Raw genomic sequence first — 26967 nt, 5'->3', positions numbered from 1 at the left:
TGTGCAGCCAGTCAGAAATCCACATAGGCAGAAGCTCTTTGAAAAGATATGTTGCTTTTCATTACCTTTGATTATAGCCCTAGTTACAGGTCTCCTCTTGCCTTGTCTATAAAGCTAAGAACATACAATGGCTGTAAGCAGTGATTGACAACCACCACGAGAGAGGTTTTTGGCAAAAAAAATATGAGGCCTGAAAAAAAACACAGCCATTTTTTTCTCTGCTCCTTCTTGTGGTCACAGTCACTACCTCCAACATTCACCTTCCTTCTTCCCAGATCACCTCATCTTCTGGAAAAACACCTAGAATTGTTGGAAGAATTGCTGGAAGAATTGCTGTTCCCAAGTCTTTCAGCTTTCTCCAGGAGGAAGCCAATCAACAGCAGTAAGAGGCAGCCACTTTTATTTATCGCAAGGGAAAAATCAACAGGAATAAATGAAGGTCACATCCACATGAGTGACTTATCTATAGCAGTTACAGCAGCTCAAAGCGGAGCAAATCCCATTTGCAGAGGTGCTTTCTCTGTCTGAGAAGAGCTGTATAGACTGCCTGCCTGGAAGCCCAGCATGTTGTACATGTTTACAGCTTACTGAAGTCTAAGTCTATAGAGAACAATTAGGCTGTCGAATCTGGCCTCTTGTCCCCCACACAGATTAATGTTTCACACACATACTCTTTACTAAACCCTAGAGTGGACAACTTTGCCTATGCAGGTATTCAGCTCACATCTATGCATTAAGGCTTAGGATGACTACTAGAACCTGAATTAAAGCCTGTGTAGAACATTTTAAACATAGTGTAGCCTGTGACAGAGACTTCCTCTGGAGAGCACTTCAGCTATTTCATTACCTTCCCAGCTAAAGAAGTACATCTAATTTAAAGTCTGATTCTGTTTAACTTCAACTACCAGCCGGCAGATACTGTTATTTGAGTTAACAAAGTTGAGAAGCTCCAGACATCTTTTCCTAGCAAAAAAAAAAATATATATATATACAATCATTGAGTTACCTTCTTTCTGATTAGTGCCTAGATCCCACTCCAATTTTTTATCTTCTTGTCTCTTATTTCTCTTATTACTCTCTATTTTGAATTTGGCTGACTGATACAGAAAACCTGCACAAAAATAAACAAATTAAAAAAATTCAACTGCACAAGAAGCCTTTCTGTTTTCAGACTGCTAGGTAATGTACCTCTGTACTAATCTGGGAGATTCTTCTGGTATTAAAATTCCTCAACTGAGATATACTTTTTTATCACTAGTGTTTACTGATAAACTCATAATTGTTCAACCAAAGTGAATTGAACATTTTCCCTGATAGGGGAATGAACATGACCTATTGGCACAGCTTTAAAAGTTACTTGTGAGTTCTACAAGTCATGAGTTTTCAGGCTCATGTAGTTTGCTAGCCCTGCACAGACAGACTTAGGAGGATTCATAACAAATAGGAGAGGATCTGGTTCGAGACCATCTTAAGAACATGAACATGCAAAAGTCCATGGGACATGAAATCCATGCACGGGTCCTGAAGGAGCTGCTGAATGAAGTTGCTAAGCCACTGTCCATCATATTTGAAAAAACATGGCAGTCAGGTGAAGTTCCCGACGACTGGAAAAAGGGAAATATAACCCCCATTTTCAAGAAGGGGAAAATAGATGACCTGGGAAATTACAGACCAGTCAGTCTCACCTCTGTGCCTGGAAAAATCTTGGAGCAGATTCTCCTGGAAGGCATGCTAAGGCACATGAAAAACAACAAGGTGCTTGGTGACAGCCAGCATGGCTTCACTAGGGGGAAATCCTGCCTGACCAATTTGGTGGCCTTCTATAATGGGGCTACAAAAGTGATGGACAGGGGTGGAGCAGCTGACGTCATCTACCTGGACTTGTGCAAAGCATTCAACGCTGTCCTGCACAACATCCTTGTCTCTATATTGGAGAGACATAATTTTGACAGGTGGACCACTCGGTGGATAAAGAACTGGCTGGATGGCCACACACAAAGAGTTGTGGTCAATGGCTCAATGTCCGGCTGGAGACCAGTAACAAGTGGTGTCCATCAGGGGTCGGTGTTGGGACCGGTCTTGTTCAACATCTTTGTCACTGACATGGACAGTGGGATTGAGTGTGCCCTCAGCAAGTTTGTCGATGACACCAAGCTGTGTGGTTCGGTTGATACGCTGTAAGGAAGGAATGCCATCTGGAGGGACCTTGACACGCTTGTGAGGTGGGCTGATGCCAACCTCATGAAGTTCAACCATGCCAAGTGCAAGGTCCTACACCTGGGTCAGAGCAATCCCAGGCACAGCTGCAGGCTGGGCAAGAAGAGATTCAGAGCAGCCCTGTGGAAAACAACTTGGGGTGTTGGTCAATGAGAAAATGAACATGAGCCAGCTTCAATGTGCTCTCGCAGCCCAGAAAGCCAACTGTATCCTGGGCTGCATCAAAAAGAGCGCGACCAGCAGATCAAAGAAGGTGATCCTGCCCCTCTGCTCTGCTCTCATGAGACCTCACTTGGAGTATTGTGTGCAGTTCTGGTGTCCACAACATAAAAAGGACATGGAACTGTTGGAACAAGTCCAGAGGAGGGCCACGAGGATGATCAGGGGACTGGAGCACCTCCCCTATGAAGACAGGCTGAGAAAGTTGGGGCTGCTCAGCCTGGAGAAGAGAAGAATGTGTGGAGACTTCGTAGCAGCCTCCCAGTAGCTGAATGGGGCCTGTAAGGATGCTGGGGAGGGACTCTTCATTATGGACTGTAGTGATAGGACAAGGGGTAATGGATTAAAACTTAAACAGCAGAGGTTTAGACTGGATATAAGGAAGAAATTCTTTACTGTTAGGGTGGTGAGGCACTGGAATGGGTTGCCCAGGGAGGTTGTGAATGCTCCATCCCTGGTGGTGTTCAAGGCCAGGTTGTATGGAGCCTTGGGTGACATGGTTTAGCATGAGGTGTTCCTGGCAGGGGGGTTGGAACTAGATGATCTTAAGGTCCTTTCCAACCCTAACTATTCTATGATTCTATGATTCAAGAACAAACATTATCCATTCAGTCTGTCCTCCTCTGTGACTAAAGAAAGATCTTGTCTTGTGCTAGAAAGAGAATTTTATTTTCCTTAGCACAAAATCTCCGAGTGTATTAGATGACTACCTTATTTATTGAGTCTATTTACTGCTGCTGATAGATTGTATACTAACACAATAAACAGTGTCTTGAGGGAATGAAAAGTATTTCTGCTTTCATTAGGGCTCGAAGTTTTCTTTTTCTGGAAAGATTTTCCTTCTAGGGTCCTCAAGGTGAAAGCAGACACCATTTGGTGCTTTACTATAATAAAGTAAATATTTTCTTCTTCTAATCATATTGACCTTGTGATCGATCACCACTGGAATTTATATTCCAGGGAAACTCAGAAGTTACAGTTTCCCTCTCCAGGAATATAGCTATCTTTCTGAGCTCTACCTGATCCAGAGCTAGTTTAAAATGAATGGAAAACTTTCTTGGTATCAGATTCTGTATGAAGAATGAAAAAGGTGGAATAAATAAGATGTCAGAGATAATTGATATTATATCCCAGAAATGTTATTAAACTGTCAAGCTTCTGATGAATTCACATAAACAGACTTAAAATCAGACTGAGCATTTCTCGTTTTAGTTAGATGCCAGCTTCATTTCTTGTTTGGGAGCAGCAGAAGCTACTGGAAGAAGCCACAAGATATTCCTACACTGCCCAGCAAGCGGGCACTTACCAGTCATGGAGAGGCAAACTCCAAGACAGGTGAGTGAACAAAGTCTACTGGGAGAAGAGCTTAGTAGGGAAAATACTGCTCTCAAGAGATTAGTGTTTCAAGAAGAAAATTAGCTAGCTATGAAGTCAGATAGAGCTATGCTCAGTATGTAACCAGCAAGTCTCAGGACCCCAGGGTCATCTGTTCAATCTTCCCACAAGCACTCTCCCCATCCATTTTCCCATGCCATTCTTGCACCCCTTCCTGTCAGCCTCTGCACACGAGACGAAAGTGCTTCAGATTTTAACCTCTCATTCACTGGGAAGTAGGTCTTTCACCCTCCACCAGGGTTGGAGGAAAGCTAATGAGGTACTGAAAACACGAGGTGGTTTAACTAAATGTCAGGTATCAGATGATCAAGATTCATAAACTCTCCATGGAGACTGGAGTACAGTGAGCTGGCTTATTAACCAGAGGCTCTAATACCCAACAGTCAGTCATGAGTATCTATAATAAAGGGTCATAATTGTCAATGCGAATTTCCTGTACAGGAGCCTCCAAGATTGCTGCAAGGCATTTCATTCATAGAACAAAGAAACAAAACAACAGTGGGAACTCATTACTTCAGAGGTTTTCTAAACTCTTTGGATTGTCTAAAATAAATATTCAAAAGAAATCATAGATGCAGTTTGATCTGTACTAAAGTTGCAGAGAAGTCCAGCAAGGATCCTTCACAGGCATGAGGAAGGACAGCATTACATTTACATACATATTTGTAGAAAACACCGTTGTTCCTGCTTCAGAGCCTAACCTTATATTTTCTGAAGCCTGGAACAGTTGGTGGCAGACAGATCCCTATTATTGCCTGTAGGCATTCCTCAAAATACATCAATTATACTACCCAGTTGCATTTCAGATGAATTATTCTCTGGTTACCAAGGCAACCAAATATGTATAACAAGAACAACCATATTTTTTTGTTCATGCATACCTGGGCTGCCAGAGGAACCTTAGAAAATAGATCACCTGAGCAATGCACATGGAGTCTCTAGGGGACATGGTTCTTATCAATCGTGGGACATCTGCCTGCAGAGCCAGAAACATCACCTCCCACCTCAGTCTGCATAGTGGTGTTTGCAGCACTGGAAAGACCCAAGGGCTTTGGAGACCATTAAATTTCCCAAACAGCATGAGAGGAAGTAGAAGGCAAGCACTGATGGGAAAACAGACCATCCTCATATGTCTGCGGTTAGAAAACAAAGCTTGTGAAGTCCTTATTAAGAAATCTGTGGTTTAAAATGTGTTTTGGCCACACTTCCTGTAAGGAGTAGAAGATGACATACCCTGGTTGACACTTGCAGACAAGTTATGTTCATTATCGGCTAAACTGCATACATTGCTCACAGGCCATCAACAATAATTTTCTTTATATAGGCAAGACTTCAAAGCTAAGAGGAAAGAACAATCTGTAAAGTAGACTTAACACCAAAATACTTCTAATGCTTTTGGTATCAGCTTGTGTGTAGACTAGTCTTACGTGACAAGAGAAAGAAATGGAGAAAATGAATTTAAAAGCTTCTTGAAATAATCTTTTATTCCTCAAGTCATGAAAAAAATAACATTAAAATGGTGACCTGAACAGTCACCTGAAGGCGATACATTTATTGTGAACATCACTTGCCTATCTCTACAGTAATATTTCTTTTGTTGAACTTTAATGGTTATTCAGTAAGTAAGAAATTCAATAAATCATAAAACTCTTCCTGTGACAGTACACTACAACACAGTGTGGAACACCAGTTCTCTAAATGAAGGAATATCATTGAATAGTTTTATATTAGAAAAAGTGTAATATATATTGCCTGGGCATTCTACATTTTAAAGAAGTTTGTGTTTTCCAAAATAGCCACAGCTTAGGAGAAAAATCTGTAGAGAATAAAGGTAAGCAGGAGACATATTTCTGCTTGATATAGGCAGCAAGGTAGGGCCCTACACTCTTGTTTAGGAGGGAGTTTAGACAGCCCTTTGTCCCAAAGTGTTGTATGATTGTTATTCCTTCTTACCTCCAGTTTCAGGTATACTGCTGAACTGTGGCAGGTGTCACAGTGGTATGCCAACTATACAGCCATGAGTATTTATTAGACAAAAGCAGAAGAAGAAACCATATATAACATATATATATCCTAGTTGCACATGAATATATGATGTGTTAATAAAAACTATGTCATAGAGTACCTAGTCCAGACTACAGTTTGGTCCAGTAACAGGGACATTAGACACCTGTTCTCTGACAGCTTGCTATGTCAGTCACACATGGGATGGGATGCAAGGGCACACAGGGAGCCCTGTCCTTCTTCCCACCCCACAAGCTCTGAGCCAAGTTGCAGTGTGGAAGCTGACATAATCACATTGCAAACCAGTGGGTCATCACACCCAATACATAAACAAGAGAACCTTAAAGAGTATAATCCAAGAACAGTAATAGAAAAGCAGGGGCTAGAGGGTAGAAATGAGAGAGTCTAGACAATCTATGATTCTAGAAAGGGCTAAGATTTGGGTTTAAGATAGCACAATGGTCTAATATGAGTTACTAAAGGTATAAAAGGGGTGATCAGCTTCTCCTTACTGCAAAGTGCTGATTTACGTTGTATATAGTTATCTCCCCAAGAAATGTCTATCCGATTTACAATCTATGAAAAGACCTGCAGTGGCTTTACATGCCTTGCACAGCCGGTAGAGCAGGTAAAGGGTGACTACAAGAAAGCTGGAGAGGAACTTTTTAAAAGGACATATAGAGACAGAACAAGGGGGAATGGCTTCCAGCTGAAAGAGGGTAGATTTGGATTAGATATTAGGGAAAAAATCCTTACTGTGAGGGTGGTGAGGCACTAGAACAGGTACCCAGAGAAGTTGTGGATGCCCTGTCCCTGGAAGTGTTCAAGTCCAGGTTGGATGGGGCTTGGAGCAACCTGGTCTAGTGGAAGGTGTCCCTGCCTGTGGCACAGGGGTTGGAACTAGGTGTTCTTTAAGGTCCCTTCCAACCATTCTACAGTGCTGGGATTTTGATGTCCTTTTTCTCTCAGAGGGAAACTCCATAGAGAGAGAGATATTTGTTTAGGGGGCTGGCTAGTAAGGTTGCTGAGGCAAGTTCATATCTCTCAGCAACTCATTCCCAATAAGGGGTCTCTCACATCTCACACCAGTAACTGCATTACTCAACTGTAAAACACTAGCAAAAAGGAAGAAATTTCATCTCTCCAACCTCATTACAACTAGCAAACTTCTGAAGAATATACTGCATTTGACAAACTAGCACACTGCTTTGAAAATAACCTGATAAGGTTTACCTGGTCATACAGCAAACCACAGAAAGACTCTTCAACAGCATTAGCCGAAGCCAGAATCAACCACAAAAGTGAAGAGCTAAGAAAAGGGCTGTATTTTGCTGTCATTGACTGTAGCTAATCACCAGGAGGCTTTTTAAAAGGATGCCTACCTGCTGGAGGAAAACAATTCTAAAAGGTGACCCCGAATATGTACATTTCCCACATCACGAATGTTTACCAGCAATTGATTTGTTTTCAATTCTTAAAGCCCTTCCAGTAAAAGACAAAGATTGATCTTTGCTGCAGTCACCTCTAGAAACCAGCCACCTGCCACAGGCTGGCACTTTGATCAGTATTTGTTATTCTTCTGAAGAAAAGTGTTAAAGATGCTCTTTGACTTGGAAACACATCTATGGTACAACTGGGAAAGCCAATTGACTCTGATCTTTTTGCTGTGGTAGTAACAGCTGTGGCAATGACAAAAACACCAGGTATAAATCACAACTGCATCCCCACCAGGTGCTGCTTAAGAGGACCCTTAGTCCATACCTTTTCCTCCATTCCAGTACAAACAGTCAGTTTATCTAGGTGACTCTATAAAGCTCTTCATAAAACCTCTAGTGACAGGGACTGCACAGAACCCATTCCAATATTTGACTTGAAAAATAGCTTTAATGTCTAGAACAAGAACACATAGCTGTGCTTTAGCCACACTGCTGCAGCAGACACTGACACATGCTGGTCTTTTCCACTCTGCACTTGTACCATGTTAAACCTACCTGAAGGCTATTACTCATTCCTCTAGATTAGACAGCTTCAGTTCTTCCAGGCTTTCCACACAGATTGTGGTTCCTAGAACTCTAAGAGTTCTTGCTATCCTTTTCTAGTCACAGTTGACCATCCTCCCATCCCCCAAATGTCAGTTCTTCAGCACATACAGAGACATACTTTGCCTGCAAGATCTTCTGGCGTCATCTACTGTTCATGCATGCTTGCTCCTTATCTACTTCCCCATCTAGGATTTTCAGGCTTTAGAAATGAGTTGTCTGAGCCTTGAGGCCACAGGGAGATCTGATCATGCCTTTTCTGTGATACCTGATATACTCCACAGGTAATTAAGAATCACTTCAATTAACAAGATTCTCATCTCCTGTATAAAGCATAAGAATCTTGGTCTACAACAGGTTTCTTCGCAGGGAGCTGTACATTAAGGTAGTATAAAGTGCCATCATCTCATTTGCATTTAGGCAACAAAAAATTTCAACAATAATCTGCTGCACTCATCCTATGCTAGTCAGGAATCTTAAGACATTAAGCCCATACACATAGATTTAGGTCTATGTGTGCAAGGATTTGTTTTTAAGATAATAATGGAGGCTACTTAGGAGGACACAATACTTCTTTTTAGATTTCTCCCTTCCCAAGAAATTAGCATTTCTATAACCACAAACTACACAGAAATCAACACATTTTATCTGTAGGATAGACAGTTACCTCCCCACACTTACAGATTAAACTATACATAAAGCTGCTGGGAAAGCATCTAATGCAGTTGTTCAATGTGTGAGGAGGAGGCGGCGTAGAGGGAACAGTGCAAATGAAAGAGGTCCAGTTGCATTTGCTTCCTAAAGCACGCACGAGACAAGCAAGCACAGCATGTTTCATTAGAAACAATGAAATCTCCTTTTCAGCTAACTGGCACTTTGGCAAGGCTGCTGATAGATCAGAAACTCAGAGCACAATTTGTTTGCCATGCTGTAGCCTACTTTTGTTTAATTAGACAGCCACTGTTGAATGTGTTCCTGCTGTCAACAACAAACCTCCAGACCCACATTCACACGTCAGAGTGTGTTTTGTGTGCATGTGTATATGTGTGTACGTGAGCTCTTGCTCATTCTGTGATTAAAAATGTAAGCACCTACTATTTTCAGCCTGAAAGGCAGCCAAGCCCTTTTTGTTCAAGTTGGCACAGGGAAGCCTCCCCGTGCCCATTCCATCGTATTAGCAGCACTCTATAAAATGGCAAAGGAAGATGGATACTTTTTAAACTTTTTGAGCCTGAAATTTGATGGTTTTACTTGCAGCTTTGAAGTAAAGGCAAAACTTGCTTTTGTGCAGGATGCATTCGTGACGTAATTGCAAGCTCTTTGCAGGCAACTGGTCTCCCTTAGCACTGAAAAGGCTCAAAGCTTTTAATTAAGAGCCTGATCTAGCTCCTGCTAAATAAACTGAATCAGATCCTACCCAACCTGCTTCTCAGTAAGGTCCAACAGTTTCACCATAGCTCTAGTAGGAGCATAAATGAGTCTACCCTTGTGCCTTTGGACATTCAGTTTCTATCTTCCAGAAAATATTCTCAGTGGTACAAAGAAAACAAACACTTGCAAACTTAAAAAAATTGACATGGAAACATTGCCTCAGTGATCAGTTCAAATCCTTCCCTGTACCCTTCATCTTTCATGTGCTGAAGTCCCTGATAAGTCTGTTTCCAGCAGTCTTCCATGTTAACTAAGCTGACAGCACCTTCTTCTTGGAGACTCACACTACAGTACATCAAGAGCTGCAGACAAGAGAGGGATCACTGACTTACACAGGAGGACAACAGAGAAATTCAAGTACTTTATAAGACAATGCAGCAATATTTGTAGCTTTTTGGAGGGGTAAAAAGCAGCTCTCCGTTTGCTGAATTTTAAGAAAGCCAACACTTTGCCACAGTTTTGGTTTGTTTTTTATAACCGAACCTTTCTGAAAAATTATTTCTTTTTTTTTCCTTCATTTAAAAACATCATTTGACCAACTTTACTCAGTTATTACATACCTTAATAAATTTCAGCTGAAGAAAAAGTGATCCATCTATCCAATAATTTCTCTATAGGACCACACCTTTTTGCCCTTAGGAAGGCTTGTGGGACTGTCTGGATGCAAAATGTAATATCAGAACTACTTCAGCAAGTGTTGACATGTCTTAATAAATATGAAGTTCGTGCAAAAACACACATACATTCAAGTATGCTCTGTACACTGTATTCAGTAAATGCATACAAAAATACTCACAAAACCCCCAACCTAAATATGACAGTATAAAAATAGCAGCATCACAGCGGAACACATCCTGTACCACTGCAAATTGAAAAGACTCTTATCTCTTGATGCTACCCTCAGCTTCTTCTACCCACTAATGCATTAAACAAAAAAAAAAAGGCATTAAAGTAATATAAAGTACCAAAAGAAACCAGAAGTAATACCATGTTTAAGACATGTGCACTGGCTTTGTTGCCAGAGGTTTCTTAGATCACAGTTCATAAGTTTTGCAGATTCCTATGCCTCACTTGCAGGAATTTGTACCACTTGAATGTCAATTTCTGCATGTTCAATGACTTCTCAAACCTGTCTCCTATTAAGAAGTACAGAGATCTGGGGTTATGGTCTGTGTGTAACTGGGGCAGGGGACTGGGAGAACAGAGGGAAAGAAGCAAAAAGCACAAAATCTTGTGAGGAAGGGAAAAATAAATATATTAAAACATCAGTGTTTCATCTTTATTGCTGTAAATAGTAGGACTGCAATCATAATACCCAGAGATCTCATTAATTACACAGGCTTGTAACAGGTTGCCAAAACCTCTGCAGGAAGTGACTTTGGTTATTTCATTGTTCCAAGCAAGCCCAGCATCCCAGTGGATACTGCCCAGTGCAGTTGAAAGCCTCAAATTTCACACAAACCATTTAAAACACGAAACAAAAAGATCCAGAACAAAAGCTGAGCTGCCAGCTATTTATAGCCAGGTCCTAGTAACTCTAATTGTCATGCTCAAGGTATAATCCCTTATAATTTAGCTGATTTCTGTTTGGACTAATAGATATTATTTTCTGCTTCTCTAAATTGCCCTTGAACTTCAGCTGAGTAGCGTGTTCTGCTTCCCCTCCTGATTAGAACTGTTTAGAATTGCCATGTCCTGTTAAGCAGCTGGTCTGTTTCCCCTCATAGCACGTAAATTGCTTTCCTTCCAATACTAGTTATTTTTAGAAGTAAGAGCTTTTGGATTAAAAAAGAAATATTGCATATCACAACATTTGCTCTCAAGGTTTATGGTTTTTAACCCCTGTGGTGAATCCAACTCATTTACCTTTCTACTATCTTCACCTTTTCACCTCCCACCACTACTTCAGTCACACTAGGCCTACCCTGAAAACAGCTCTAACCTTGTGTAAAGAGGAAGATTAGAAAACAGACAAAGGTGGGTCTGTCAACTGTATAAAACTCAGGAGTGTTTGATTGTACTGTTATAACTCAGCATATTAGATAATTTTTCATCCAAGACTAAATCAGACAATGGTGTTTTCTGAAGGGTGCGTAAAGTCTCAGTGTTTAACTTCCTAAGAGATCAGACTCTTGACATGTGACTTTCAGAGAACTTGAAATCTGTGCACTACTACTAAGAAATTTGTGTGATATGTAAAACAACCTTATTTTTCTTACGAGTTGAAATGTGCACTGTGCTACTAGAGAGAAGTGAGGTGTCCACACCATGGCTTCAGCTTACCCACTGGGGAATCACTGCTGTGTGACAAGCAGATCCACCCAAGTCTTTGCACCAGCACCAGCAACTGCTTAAAGGTTACACTTCAGTGATACACTCTCAGACAGTTTTTTCAGTACTTGCTCCATTAACTCTGGAGCAATAGCAGCCTTGGAGGCAGGCAGAGAGAAATAAAATGGCAAAGCATTAACAGGAAAAAAATGAAGTCCCATTGCTCCCAGCTATTTCCATTGACTGGAAGCGAAGAAACACTAATAAGAGCTTCAGCTTAAAGTGGGCTGTGCATATGTTAAGATGAAATTACGATGTGCATTTTGCATCCTGTATTACAGATTTGAGTCCGGAATGGAGCCAGAGCTGGGCAGTCTTAGCAGTCTGTGGAGCATGTATTAAAAATGGTCCCAAAAGCAATTAGATAAATTGAATGAAATCTGACTTGACAAGCACGGGTCATCCTGTTCTATGAAGGCTCAAGATTGAGACCAAGGGGCCAAACAACTAGTGATTGAAGGGTACAGCTAATTAAAGTGCCTGCTATATTAATATTTATGTTAAAGTTTCCAGTGGCTCTGGCCTTGACCTGGCAGTTGCGTATACAATGTGTGTCCTTCATTTTAATAACTTTCAGCATTATTTCTCATACGGTCATGTAAGTACTTTAAAGAGGATGTTATACCTGCTTTTTCCACACTCAGAACATGGCTGATAAGTGGAAAAAAGGCTAAAGAAAAGCAACAGTAATGTTAGAAATGTAACAGTAAGTTTGAAAACAAGTCCCTTTCCTTTAGCTAGCAGAAAAAATGACAAAGGTAGAAACCACTGCCAATTATTATTGCTTTCTATCCAAAGCTGTCAAAAAATGTCTTTCCATCTTTATGACACTGTATCTTCATGTTATAGGTAGGGAAACTGAGGAACCACTCTGAAGGTTTGTTTGAGAATCACTGCATCTTGGGATACCTACATACCAGTACTCCAGCAGTGCAGACCTCTCCAGCTAAAAGCTAGCAGAGCTGTAGAAGCTTCATATTTATTACAGGGAATTACTTTCTAAGTTCATCAAGTAAGTGTGTGAAAGAGGAAGAGGAGGGGAGAAATTGCTATGTATCAAGCCACAGAAATAAATACAAAATAACTCCCTCTCTAACTTTTCACTCAGTTCAAAATGGAGAATACCAGATGCACTTCAAATAACACAATAGAGCAGTGGTCCACAGGGGCAGGGCTACCCCTTACCGAAGGCCCTGCCAAAATGCTGCCAGCCTTGACATCTACCAGCTTTTTCTGCTGGAAAGCAGGCCTCATGCTCACCTTCTGAGAGAGCCCCACCACCATGCATCATCTTCCCATCGCTCCCAAGCAAAAACAGAGATTTAGTGGTTGGTCCAGGAGCAGAGCCTGGGGCTTCCCTTCCCACTCAAAGGCTGAAACTGCTGAATGGCTGCAAGTGAAAACCCATTTCTCCCACCTCGCATCTTCCACTTCCAGAAAATTTTAATTACATTGGAATTAAAGTTTGGCAACTTCAGCCTGGGTCTGTAATGGACAAGACATTATCTTTCAGAAAATAAATTTTCACAAAAAGAACAATCACTTAATTTAAGTCACCTTCATTTTTTCTTTGCAGAGAGAGAAAAAGATTAGAGAACCTCACAAAGCGCCGCCTATTCTACAGCCCTACTCTGTCAGCAAGACTGCAGACATCTCTGTCCAGATGATTAAGTTTCAAAATATTCGCAGCTATCAGGAACACTGAGTTAGACAATTCACCTATATTAATACAGACTTAGGAATTGTGTCCTGGTCCTCTTTACCTTGATTTGTCTCTGATGTTGACATTTTGCAGCACAAAGGACTAATCAAGGGGGGAGGATAACATTTCTGAGATTCATGTGAGAAGCATGGCACAATCCAGATTCCATTTAAAATTATGCATATAGAGGGATGAATAAAGTGCTCCTACCTGGATGTTTTCATGACAAATTTTAATAATCCTTTTAATTATACTTCTATTTTAGGTAACAAGAGGGTACATGGTATTTTATGTACAGTCTGTAGAACTAGGTGCAAACACTGGCTTTTCTGGCATTTGGCCTCTGTGTCTGAGAGAGTTACAAAGCTTCAGTAGCCATGCCAGCATGCGTCATTGTTTGTACCTGCTGCAATTCAGTTGTTACAGCAGCAGTTGCAGCAATTCAGCAAGTAAAACACCTATTTTAATGTCTGTTTTATTACTAAGACAGATAAAATGTGTGCAAGTAGTGCTCAGGAAACCAGCGTATAACTGTACATGTGAATTAGAAACTAAAGTATTATCTAGACGAACTCATTAGCATTTACAGGAATGGCTAAGCAGATTTGTTTCCCCTATCTGTTGTGCTGCTCTCTACACAGGAGCCATTTGTTCTGAGTCTCTTTCAGCAATTTACCAGAAGAAAACAAACAGATAAAATGGCAGTGTTGGGTGGATGAACAGTTCGTGGCAAACAACACTAATATCCCTACAGAATATGCAAGAATACTAAAATATTTGTCTGCTATATGCCTTCCAACAGATTTGATATTTCATGCACCACGATGCTTCCCAGGCTTTGTAAACAGGATGCAGGAAAATGACTTTTCAGTCCTGGACCCACAAAGGGACTTTGACATCCCTAACTCCCACCCTCAGGTGCCACTCATCTCCTGCGCATCTCAGTTTTCAACATACTGGTTTTCCTGCCTCAGGAATCTGTGACAGTTTTGAGCACCTCAAGCGTATTTCTTCCAGGATCAAAGACATAGCAGCTGTGTCCACTTCTTCCTTGGGGTGCTGTTCTCATTCTGCACCTCTGGCTTCCTGCAAGGCACAGTCCTACAGAGACACATAGGACTACAACAGCTACTGCCACAGCATGAGGATAGCATCACTTACAAGCATAAGCTTGATCTAGAAGAAGCACTTACAATGCAAACTATAGAAACCCTTCCCAGACCTCCTCAGATGACCACTCAGCATGAGCAGTGCTCCATAAACAGGGGGTTCAGCAGAATAGGGATGTCTAGAAATCTAGAGACAAGGAAGGGAGCCAAACAACTCTCAGTAAACATAGACTACAGAGGTGTTCAGGTCAGTTCAGAAACAGCGGAGGAGGATCTGATAGTTGATTAGTTGACTTTGCATAACTGGATATTGAATAATATTCTGTGTAAATATTACCACTTCTCCATGTGCCTCCCAGTTGCCAATGCACCTAAGTTCTGGCTTTCCAGAACCACTTGGGGTGTTTTTCCTCAACCTGTAATTCAAAACTATTGCACAGGTAACACACAGATAAAGCAGTGTTTCTGCTTCTCTGTACACTATAAAGTCCCTTGCTTCTTATTAAACATTGTATAGCACAGTGAGTAGTATTTGAAGTACTATGGGCAACTTTCAAACTCATTTTTTTTTGTCAAAAGGAATTCCTTATATTGATTGTTTTCTTAGTTCTATATCCTTACATATTTTTTTCTGTGCTAAAATAGAAATGCATTATTGTTACAAGGTCATTAATGAGAGATGTCTCTCTTTTGAGTCATGATCCAATATGCAAGCTGTGCCATTGTGCTGCTCTGGGCCTGAGGAAGATGGTGTTTCAGCCATTTCAACCTATTTGCAAACTTTTCCAGCAAAAGCCCTCCAACATGAAAATCCTTAGGAAGGCAAATGGCAATTCTCAGTGACTAAAATGACAGACCTGCTGTCTGTCCCTACATACAGTGGTGCTACCACCAGGGATGTAGGAAGTGTATCTCAGTTCTGCATAACTAGTAGCAAAGTTAGATTTGGTTTTCAAAACCTTTCCCCATACCAAGCCTGGCTCCAGGCCATTCCCAGCCATGTGGAGTGGGTGGAGTTTGGTCTTCCAAGATGTTCCTTCATAAATAAATAAACACATAAATAATCCCAGCAAGCTCCAGAGCAGATCCATACATCCCATGGGCAATGAGACAACACCCCAATTCTGTCTGAGCTCCCTGCTCAGTGTGCATGCTACACATGCACAGAAGCACTCTTAAAGCTATGTTCTTACCACCTCCTCACTCCTATGCTCCAGCTCTTTGGGCCAATGAAACCCTACATTACATATTAAGAGCAGGGAATTACATATGTAAAATCAAGTACTGTAGGTTGATTTTAGATAAGAACTATTGAGTTATCATGACAAAGATTCCCCTCATGTGTGAGCCCTATGCACAAAGTACTTCTCTTCCAGAAAAAAAGAAACAGAACTGCAAAATAAACAGCCACTCCTTTTGTTCTAAAGGAGTAGAAATATTTTGCTATAAACCAATCTTTTCTCCCCATTTCTAATTTAATTTTCTTCCCATACATTAAAATATCTAGACCTGACTGACTGATGAGCTTCAGATGCTTGCATTCCAGCTCCTAAATACCTGCTTTCTTTCTGAGCTCCTCCAGACAAGCACAGAAGGAGTACGTTGGATTTCCTTCACGAGCTCAGCACACCGTCAAGACACTGCAGAAAACACAAAAATACATGCACCAGATATCAGCATCAAGCCTAACAACACACTCCAGCACAATACCTCTCCTTGTAAGAAGAAATGTCGGGGACCTTAAAGCAAGCAGTTAATTCCTTGGTTGAAAACAAGTCTTCACAACTTCTGAGACAGAAATAAGATAGGTGACTAACTCTAGCCTCCCAGTTAGAGCTTCCCTTGTCTTGTTTTTATTTGTTTTAAGCATTCTAAAAATGACAGGCTGAAGACTTAAACAATACTGATGTTTTAATTTGTGATATAAATCATGTAACTGTCTGCAGATATCCAAAAGAACCAAGCCCTTACCACATGCTCCACACTGGTTGAGTATTAATAATGCTGTCCACAGGCTGCTTTTTAGAAAAAAAACATCCCTTGGTTATATAAAGAAGAGTAAAAAATTAAATCTGTTGTTGAGGAGAATAAACAGGATTCTTTAAAGGTTAAAGAATCCAATCATCTACTTAATTTACTTGAAGCTAAACAGTGCCGGCTATCAAACAGCCTAATTAAAATCTACCTGGAAGAAAGTCAATAGTTTGCATATCAAGGAATACATCACTAAGGAATGCACATCTTGTAGAAACTGGAACAGAATATGCATAAGTTGATCATTTTAAGGTATTAAGTGCTAGGGTTTAGACACTGACTGCAGAAGCATATGGCACAGTGTTGCAGATTCAGAGAGCCACATACTGAATGAAGGGGGAAGGTGGGGCTGGAACAAAAGAGAAGGTATCTGCCTCTATACACAAACGAGTCAGACTTGTCTGACAGACAGCTATAATTGAATGTCAAATTCATTTGATGTTTCCCAGTTTCCTCACACAAAGCAAATTTTGCACTTCCACGTCTCCGGTCCTTATCACCTTTCCTGGTCCATTGCAAAGTCCAATTGTTTGAAAGACAACAGGGAAGCTAACAGTGGGATGTGACTGGAGCAACAATCTTCTGGTGGATATTTCTGCAGCTCAGCTGGTTATCTAATTGTAGAGAAGGAAAACTAGCTTTTTCAATGTGTTGCATTTAGAAACTTAGAAGGTCTCTCTTTCAAGTATTTGTCAAGAGTTCTGCCTCATAACTGTGATGTTTTTTGCCTGCTAAAATACAACAAAAACACCCAAGTTTTGACTAGCTGAAAAAACCCAGTAAACAACCAGCACATGAAAGTACTGCCTGTAATCTTACTTGAGAAAGTGTTATAACTGAGTTGAAGACAATATGAGAATTTGGCCTTAATTCTTTCCCCTGCTAAATGCAAGAAGATAACGTGTCAAACCCCTACTAAGTTACTAATTAGCTCACCCAGGTACCAATCTCTTATCCAGCGATTTTTTTACTGCCTGTCTTGACTCAGACTAGTCTCAAGGGTTCATGTTTCCATTCATGTTTTCATTCCAAAGTTAACATAACAGCACCAAGTTAACTCTCACATAAATTAACAGGACATTTAGGATCTCTGGTGGAATCCCAAATTATGTAGCGCAGCAGCAGGTAAAATCTTTGACAAGTGAACATCTAACATTTGTGAAGCAGCTACATGAGCAATCCCCTGGAAAGAGGGAACTGAACTTCCATCTTCACATGGCTGTGGCCTCCCAGCTGAAGCTGTCTTCAGATTTCAGAGCCAGGCTGATCAAAGGGAACTCCTCTCCCCCTCTCTGCACAGAACTTGCTCTCTGCATGGCTGACATGCCTTTAGTAGCATCTCTCAGTGATTTACAGCCATGCTTTAGGAGCAAAGAGTCAGTCAAACCTGCACCACAGCTCAACGGAATTGCTTGAAGCTGAATAAACTGGCACATTGATGCCAAGAAGAGAACAAAATCTCTTTGCAGGCAAAACCACAATGCTTAGACAGAAACACAAATGTGAAAGCTCTCTGAAGATCCTCCCCTAACCAGAGCTAAGCGTTCAGTGCAGAAATAAGAGTTGCTGTGTTGCAAGTGGGCATATTTTCATTTTCTTTCTCACATAGAGAGCATACCCCAATATAACTTTCAAATCAGTAGTTTACAATGAATGGCCAACTGTTTATCCAGAAAGCCAAAAGACCTTTCTGAAGCTCACTGAAAACATCAGCAAAACTTGTGGCAATGTCTGTCTGAGCAAGAGTGATCTATCAGGTAAAGATTTTACATTTCCTTTCCTCTCTGTTTTTCTCAAACAGCTTCTGGTCAGGGCTTGGACACCCTCCCCAACCTCTTTCCTTTGGTGCCAGCTGCTCCCACAGCCCTGATGGCCCTCTCACAGCAGCCCAATGCTGTCATCTCAGCATGTTTCCTCACGCATGTCTCTGGTATGAGGAGAGGAGCAGCATGTCTCCTGCTGGTGGAGAGATGAGAAGAGGCATGAGGCCCAGACAACAGCTGGGGAAGAAAAGGCAATTCCTGACTCTGGAACGGGGGTTTGAGAGGGAAATCACCTTCTCCTACAGCACTGCCAGCCAGCCTCAGCCCTGCTGTGATTTGCAGGAGGAGCAGCCTCTTCCCCCCAAAAGCTGAATCCCTGTTGCAAGTACCCATAGCTTTTAACAGAGCTTTACTCATTCCCATTTCACAAATGCTTCTGATTCCTATGAGCAGGCTATGTGCACTCCCAATACTGTCCCTGCTGCCAGAAATACTACAGTTACATTAACATGGGGCTGGATCCAGCTAATTAGTCCTGACTGATAACTGGAATCATTAGCCTTGCCTCAAAGGAGGAGTACTTTGGCCAAGAATTGCTCTGTTTAGGGACAGTCATTCTGCTCTGGTCCCAGGATTAGTGCTGGTCTAGCTCTGGCTTAGCTGCAGATGTCCCTGTTAAAGACAAACAACAACAAATAAGATGCTCTGCACTTGTCTATGACAATTGGCAGAAAAACAGGGTGCACCTCAACTGCAAAAAAGACTTTCTTTTTTGGACATCTGAATGAGAGGTTTCAAAAAATGTTGACATTCTTCTTTTTAATCCAATTTTAATTAAAATTAATTTTAAAATTATTTCAAAATAGAACTTTAAAGTAGAAGTTGTTTTGGAAGGTGAAAATCTCATTCAAAAATGTTACCCTGGGGAAGCCCTCCTCTTTGTTGCACTTAAAGTGTACCAGTTGGCATTTCTTCCTGGCTTGTTAAGCGGCACTCCAGCTGCTTCCATCGCCTACAGCAGCTCAAGAAGCCAGAGCTGGGTGCTCCATAGAGGTGCACAGCTACAGACCTGAGGCAAAGGTCACAAGCTGCAACAGGAGAAATGCCAGTTGGCTACAAGGGCAGAAAAAACATCGATAGGACTAGTAACACACTGTAAAAGGCTGTCTGGAGAGGCTGTGTGATCTCATTTTGCAGAGGTGTTCATGCTTGCTTGGGGCAGGCTGAGCAACCCAAGCTCATAGTGTTAGCCCTGCTTTGGACAGCTTGTCAGGCTTAAAACGACCCGCATTGGTTACCTCCAGCTTATTCTGTGGCTAAAGTATGGCCCATTAGAACAATTTAAATGCTATCAGCTGTACTTTATTCTTCAAAATCATTTCAGGCAGCTTTATATTAGCTAAAGCACCTTATCAGTTCTGTACAGCAAGTGTCTCCTGGTGGCTGAAATGAAGAAGGCTGATGTTTTCTAAAACTGGATTATGTAAACTGCAAAACTGAAATGACATGAAAAATCACCTGTGTCTTCATTAAATTTCAAACAAAAGTTCTCTGGCAACATTTAAATAGATTTAAAATTTAATAGGAAGCTTCCGAAATACTGGTTTTACATAACAGAACAATAAATCCTAAAACATCAATGCTTTCCAAACTTCAACATAATTTTAATTCCTGTCATGCAACTAAAAACTATGACAAAGCTTGTAAAGGACTGATGAGGTGCAATATACAGAAGAAATAACAGGTTCACAAAACAGCTTTCAAATTATTACATTATTTTCATTATGACTGTTGTCATATACTCATGTACAGTTGCATAATAATTCAGAGAAATGAGTAACATTAGAACTTACTTAGTGAAAAAAATCCTTATCTATTTATTGTCTAACTATACTTCAGATATTACATATCAGAAATTACTTTAAGTAGCTTGCAGACACACTCTTCCTCACTCCTAGAAGATACCCAATTGGAATTTGCTGTGTTTTGCCCATGCTCAGACTGACTCACTGCTTGCAGGTTGTACTTCAGAGACAGGCTCAGCTGAGGCAAGCCAGCTTCAAACCTCTGAATTCTCTCACAAATGACAGCTGACTGTCCCACTACACCTCATTAAGTTGTGCCATTATCGCAAAGTTAAACAGCCTTTTCTGTCACCAAAATCATTCCTTCCTGTTTATAACTTGTCACTGTGACTTGGTTTTGGTCTTATTTCCATAAAAATGTCTTACCACTCTCCTCTTAAAACAATATTCCATGCAATCGGCTGCCCTAAAACCCTTTCTGAAACATACAAAAGACCGGGAGGTTTTGGAGTAGCCTCTCTCGTCTATAGATTCTACCAAGTAACCTCTGTTAGGAGATATCAATGCAAAAAGTTGCTACAGGAAAAAAAAACCCAAACCAAAAAACAGAAAACACAAAACACCATTACACTGTATAGGACCTCTCACATTTTATAAAGAAGAAGTTTGAGTATAAGCAAGGATGTCTCCAGAGGTTTTATTCCTTTCTAGCAGACCCCTATATTCATGCTTACACTGAACTGCATCCTTCATTGTCATTTCACTCAGCCAATTCTGAGCAGCAAAGGACAAACCTGAAGTAACCAAGAACCACTCTGAACTCAACAAGCTGTATTTTTGTCAAGGACTTTGTATTGCAGCAGTTTTTTTTTCCAGGAAAAATGATTTTTAAAAGCAATTCTTACTATGTGATTTCCATAAAGAGTAGAAATGGAAAAGACATTTTCAGGGTGGCTGCAATTTGTCCTGTTAAGACAGGATGGAGCCACAGCTTGGTCTTTGATTGATTGTTTGCAGTAAGTACTGAGCCTCCAGAAGAGGCTATATGCTCTAGAGGCTAATATTTTGGTAATATCTGGACTTTCATCTCCGTAATCAAAGGTAATGGGTTTTTTTTACTGAAAATCTGTTAATTAAGTTAAGGTTTATTAAAGACTTGAAACAAAAAAGACTTTACACTCAAAATTCCCAAGAGAATTGCTTACACAGACATACCACTAGAAAGGGGGAAAGCATTGAAAAATGCTGATCACTGCAACAGCGATAAAAGTCATGCTGGAACCCTGACAGAACCTGAAAGGCTGCAACAAATCATCAGCCAGACTGCTCCAGTGCCCAACCCCACTCTGAGCACAGAGACCTCCACCTTTTCACACTCTTGCTCCAGCTGGTTCTGGCCACACTGGGGGGTTAGGAAGACATGCGAGTTTCAAGTGACTCCAACTCTAACATCTCCTCCTTCTAATCATGCTTTCTACCCACACATTTGGCTACTTTGGATTAAGAAGCAATGCAAAAAGCCTCTGAAAAATAAACCCATTAAAAGTAGCTTACTGTTCTCTTATTCTGAGCGTTGATGTACTTGATAAGCAGGCAACAGATATGTGAGACTGCTTTTTCCATTGCTGCACTTTGCAGAAGATACCTGACTAAAAAGTGAAACTCCTAGGAAAGGGCAGATCTGCACCTGACTGAACAAATTCTGCTTTACCACTTGGGCTTGTTGTCCAAAAATTAGAGAACAGGCATTTCTTCAATGTACCCCTCAATGTGGATGCACTTATTTTATAATGCCTACATCAGTAGTTTACTAGATCTTGCGGAATTATCACAAATCAGCAATAGTGCTTTTCATTCAAAGAAATCAGGAACTGGGAGAAACATATCATACTGAAGCAGAAGGCCATAATTCTGATTTATGGTGAATATCTCCAGCTAATCTGTGTTAGAAGATTACCTGTATGAGAGGGCAAGAATATAGGTGTGCTGTTCCTTACTTGGTGGTGGCAGCACAGGAAATGTGTTTAGAAGAATACACTGGGTTGTATCATAACTACTGGGACAAAAAAAAAATGAACGTGTGTCTTCTTAAGTCAAATTCTTCATGGATTTAGATCAGAAGCCTCACTGAAGTCAGCAGACCACATCACTCTCATGGAAGACCATGGATTTTCCACTGATTACATCAACAGCTGCAAATTTTTCCTATGCCTGCAAGTCTCTGTACTTTTTGAAGCTCCTGTAGTGCTGACCTCCCAAGTCAGACCCACAGAGTACAACTCAGTGCAGCAGCACAGATACCAAGGACAGAAGCCCACAGAAAAATGGGGGGAAAACATGACCAAGTATCCTTGGAAAACTGACTGCAATTATATTTAGATATTGCAGAGATCTCTACATTTCAAAGAAAAGAATGAATCTTAGAAGTAATCAAATCTGATATAGCATTGTTGCTTCACTGCCCCTTCCTTGACCCTTAGAACTTTCTTTGGGCCATTGGGAACCACTTTCTTGGAGCTGCCTTGCAAGCTCCTGCTTTGCTGCAGTTCAGCCAACAACCTCACCCTTAGAAAATAAAGGAAGAGAGGGAAAGAGCTGAAAAAGAAATAGCTGCACACAATTAATTGTAACTACTGTTTGCAGCTGCATTTGCAAAGCTAGATAGTATTACAGTTCTGGGTACAAAAAGTAATGTGGAATGTATCCTTTTTTATAGCTGGTTCCAAACTCCCACTAATACTGAGCTTCAAACATAAAAAAGGGGAGAGTCTTACTATATTTACTCCCAAGTACAGGAGCTGGCAAAATGCCATCATACATTTCAGAAAGAAGTCAGTAACTCTTGAAAAAGCACGCAGTCAACATAATACCTCAGAAAATAAAGAAGGTGGCTATTTGTATGAGAATGCCAAGTTAGCACACTCAGCCTGAAAAACTCCCCCTTCCCTGTTACAAGCAACTTCATTCCAGGGCGAACGTGCCATCTTCTCATACGAGAACACAACGAAAAAGCACAGCACAGCAAAGCAAAGTAAGAATGCACATTACTCCTAGTCCGTGAGAACAAACATTAAAAGGAAGGGATTGTGCCAAAAATCCCTCTTACTGTCACGTATTGAACAAAGACTTTGTCTCCACTGAACATTTTTCCTATACATTGTACTCAGCATGTCAAAGGTTTGTTGGGGGAAAAAAAAACAACAAAATAAAGCAAAATTGTATTCAAAGCTTTGGTTTCTTCTTGCTTCCTTTTCATATTTAAGATGTTGAAAACTCAGGTACTATCTTTGCATACACCATTATTCATCTTTAATTTAATAAATGATCTCTTCAATGTATTAATGGTTAGCAGTGCATATAAATTAGCATTTATAAAAATCAATTACATTGTCTCATAAGACAGAGGAGAAACCAAGACCTTCATCACTGGATCATTTGTATTTATCTGTTAATTATAAACCTTAATTGTCTCTTCTTATCAGGTTAATTTGCATAAATTGCATAAGTTTAACGTTTAACAGGTTTTAATACCAGAATACAATTATTCTTTAAACATTCTTTCTTGAAATATTCATTATTAATCATAGCATTAAAATTAGAAGTTCTGATAATTGACCTTGGCTTCTCCTTGGCTCATCATCATCTGTCCATTGAGGTCATTTATCTCATGATTATGCATGCTTTGTGGATTCTTATTACTGATGTGCTCAGTTTTAATTGTACTTTACAGCCTGTCAGATTTCTCTGAATTTTGACTTAAAGCAGAATATTATGCATGGTTCCACAAAAGTGGACTTTTTATAGTATAGCCATCCTTTTAGCATACCTATACATAATGGCACAGTGGGTGATGGGACTCTATATCTGGAGTACCTGGACTACTAGGTACAACTATTTCTATCCTGGTGAAGAAAGCTTTGTTTTTGTTGGATGACTTATTAAGTGAAACATGTAAGCTCCAAGGTAGACTTAGAGGGAAAAAAAAAGAATTAACCAGGTATTATGTTTGGCAGATCATCTAATAGCCTCTTGCTCTTCATAACTGACCAGACATCTCTAATTGCCCTTCTCACTAGCTTTTTCTTTAGAGATTGTGGTTTATTGAGCCTAGGAGGTAATGAAATAAGAGAAGACCATGACAGATATATTCAGTTGAATTTGGCTGACTTGAATGTAAATATCTTTAGAAAATGCATGCAGGGCAGAGGTGAAAAACAAGTGGGTTTTCTCCTCTGCAAGATCATTCACTAAGTCTCACATACAGGGATTTACTGTACTGGATTTTTTTTCCAGTCAAAATCATGCATATTACTTGGTTAAGAAAATATTTTAGATATGAGATGTGCTTCTAAGTAGAGACTACCATTTAAAAAACATTAAACTAGGCTTTCTTATATTGTCTACAGCTGTGGTTATTAAAATGCCAGAGGTGCTTCATGTCAATAGCATCTGAGTTCAATGCCTGTTCTCCTAAATGAGTGAGCCTAGTAAGGAAACACTGAATCCAGTATCGACTTGAAATTAGCGTTATCTCCTATGACTTGACTCTTTTCCCTTAGCAGGTTCAAAGCTACCATACTCTTGAGAAGCATCACTGATGTATTTCCAGCCAGTTGCTGGCACCAGAATTTCGTAAGAAGTTCAATTTCTGAATTCAAATAAAACCTGAGGGTGACTCTGTGCAAATCATTTTTCTGCACCAATAGCTTTCTTCTGCTGGGATTTCTGATGCAAAAGCATATGCATGAATCAGTGGAAAAAATTCAGTAATGGGCATTACCATCACTACACCTGATCTGGTATATCTCCATTATAATCTATCTATCCGAGAGCAGGCAGCTTATGACTCCTAAATACATATCTAGTGGGGAGCCAAAGGAGAATTGGTCAGATTACTATTAGGTTGCACAAAGTAGAAGTCATGCAAATAGTAGCAAATTGCCAGTGCTTCCTCACAGTCTTTCAGATGACTAATTGAAGGAATGTATTGATCAGTTGTTAGTCAGGTCCATCATCTTTGTAATAACTCAAGCCTGCTTCTTGATCTGTAAAAGGAGATCAATTCCTGCCACTGACTTGGAGAATGCTGCTTTTTTTTTCTGCACACAGGTCTAGCTACAGCTATCCACTTCATCTCAAAGTCAGATCGCTAGAAAGTGCTTTGCTTAAACGACACCTTGATGCCTGATTTACTAGGTGGACATCTTTTATGTAAATATATTAACCACCTTGATTTACATTTAAGAGAAGGATGGCAGTATCTTGGGCATGTCATTCTTTCATCACCTCATCTGGGCAGAAAAGCCTGAAGCAAGAAGCATTCCTCTGCCACCTAGGACACCTTGCAGAAATACTAAAGATCCCTGATATAGGCAAAATTCTTCAGAGGAAAGTCCCGTGAATACGCCAATCAGAAACACTATGGGGAAGCTGTGCCTTGCACATGTGCTGGACATTCTCCAAGTGAGGGATTCCAGTTGGGCTTTTGCTGTACTTGAGAGTTCCTGTACCTCCACTGCTCATGTCCCCTGGGCCCAGTTCTCCCCATGAGCACATTAGCAGCACTTCCCCATGACAGAGAAGCAGGAATAAACAGATAACTGCAGCTTAAGCATCTGCTGCCTCAAGGACCAAGAGTCAAAACCTTTAATAATAGTTCCACCCACATTAATAGCTATAATCTACTCCCTTTATTGTACAATGTGAACATTAAAATGTCACGGAAACCTGCAGACTGTCAGATGTTGTTTTAAAGGCAGTTTTCTGTTACTCTCACCCTCTATTTGGTTTCCTTCCGAGGAAACCGATCTAACCACAACAGGGCTGTATTCCAGGTGGATCTATTATCACCATCCAGCAGCTCCAAGCACATGGCAGCGTGCCATTATAAAACCTGCATACTACAAAACTATGGTCAGCTTCCCAGCTGCTTATCCACAGCAGATCTAATCCTACCCTGAACCACACTCTGCAAGATGATAGCCACTCTCTTAAGATACCTGCAACATAAGCTAATCAAGTAATCAAGTGTGATATTTCTGGGCTTTTGTCTACAAAGTTCACCTAGCAGATAATACTTATAGAGGTTTTCAGGGAGTTCTGAGTACTGGCCAGCTAAGAATGAGCAGACAGGATAACCCATGTGCTATATTCTGTCCATGTTCCCTGTGATTTCATGAGCCTTTTGTCAAAGATGTCACATACGTTTTTCTCAGACTACAGATTTTCCCTTCTATCTACAGAGAAACTCATTCAGCAGCTTTTCAGCTGCTGGACTCAATGCCTGAAATTTCATTTAAAAAATAAATAAATTAAGGAGAGAACCTGCAACACTGGAATATTTGGCTCTTTTTGTGGTTCAGATAATCGAAATCTAGGTTGCCCAGACTACTTCCTCTGGGTATGTCATCAGCTTTTAGCTTCTTCCCTTCTGCAAAACACCTCCCCCTAAGTCTGTTTCCAAGCCCCTCTGCTGCTCTTGTGCCTTGCATGCCAACGAATTGCAAATTTACCTCCCTTCTACAGAGCTATTTATCTGTCTCCTTATGTTTCCACTTCTTCATCAGTCTTTTCCAACATATCTACATGGGTGTCCAGGGACAGCTTAAATTGGAAGGATTCTTCTAGTTAAACAGCAAACATTTTTTTGCACTTTGAGTAACTCTTTTCTGTATATCCTTTTTCAGCTACCAGAGCAGGTGCCGAGATGTTAAACCACATCATCATTGTAACTGCTGGAAACACCAGCTATCAAAATCATTTACCTTCATCATTCTATCAATTATGTCATCCCCAACCTCATTGCTTTAAGTCATTCTGTTGGTTCTCTTCTTTAATGCATCTTCAGCTGTAAGCATAGAAATGTAGAATGGTTTGGGTTGGAAGGCACCTTAAAGATCATCTGGTTCCAACCCCCCT

Source organism: Melopsittacus undulatus, chromosome 4 (genome assembly GCF_012275295.1).
Source record: "Melopsittacus undulatus isolate bMelUnd1 chromosome 4, bMelUnd1.mat.Z, whole genome shotgun sequence".
In the NCBI taxonomy this organism is placed as follows: domain Eukaryota; kingdom Metazoa; phylum Chordata; class Aves; order Psittaciformes; family Psittaculidae; genus Melopsittacus; species Melopsittacus undulatus.
Note: the sequence above shows the minus strand (reverse complement) of the source record.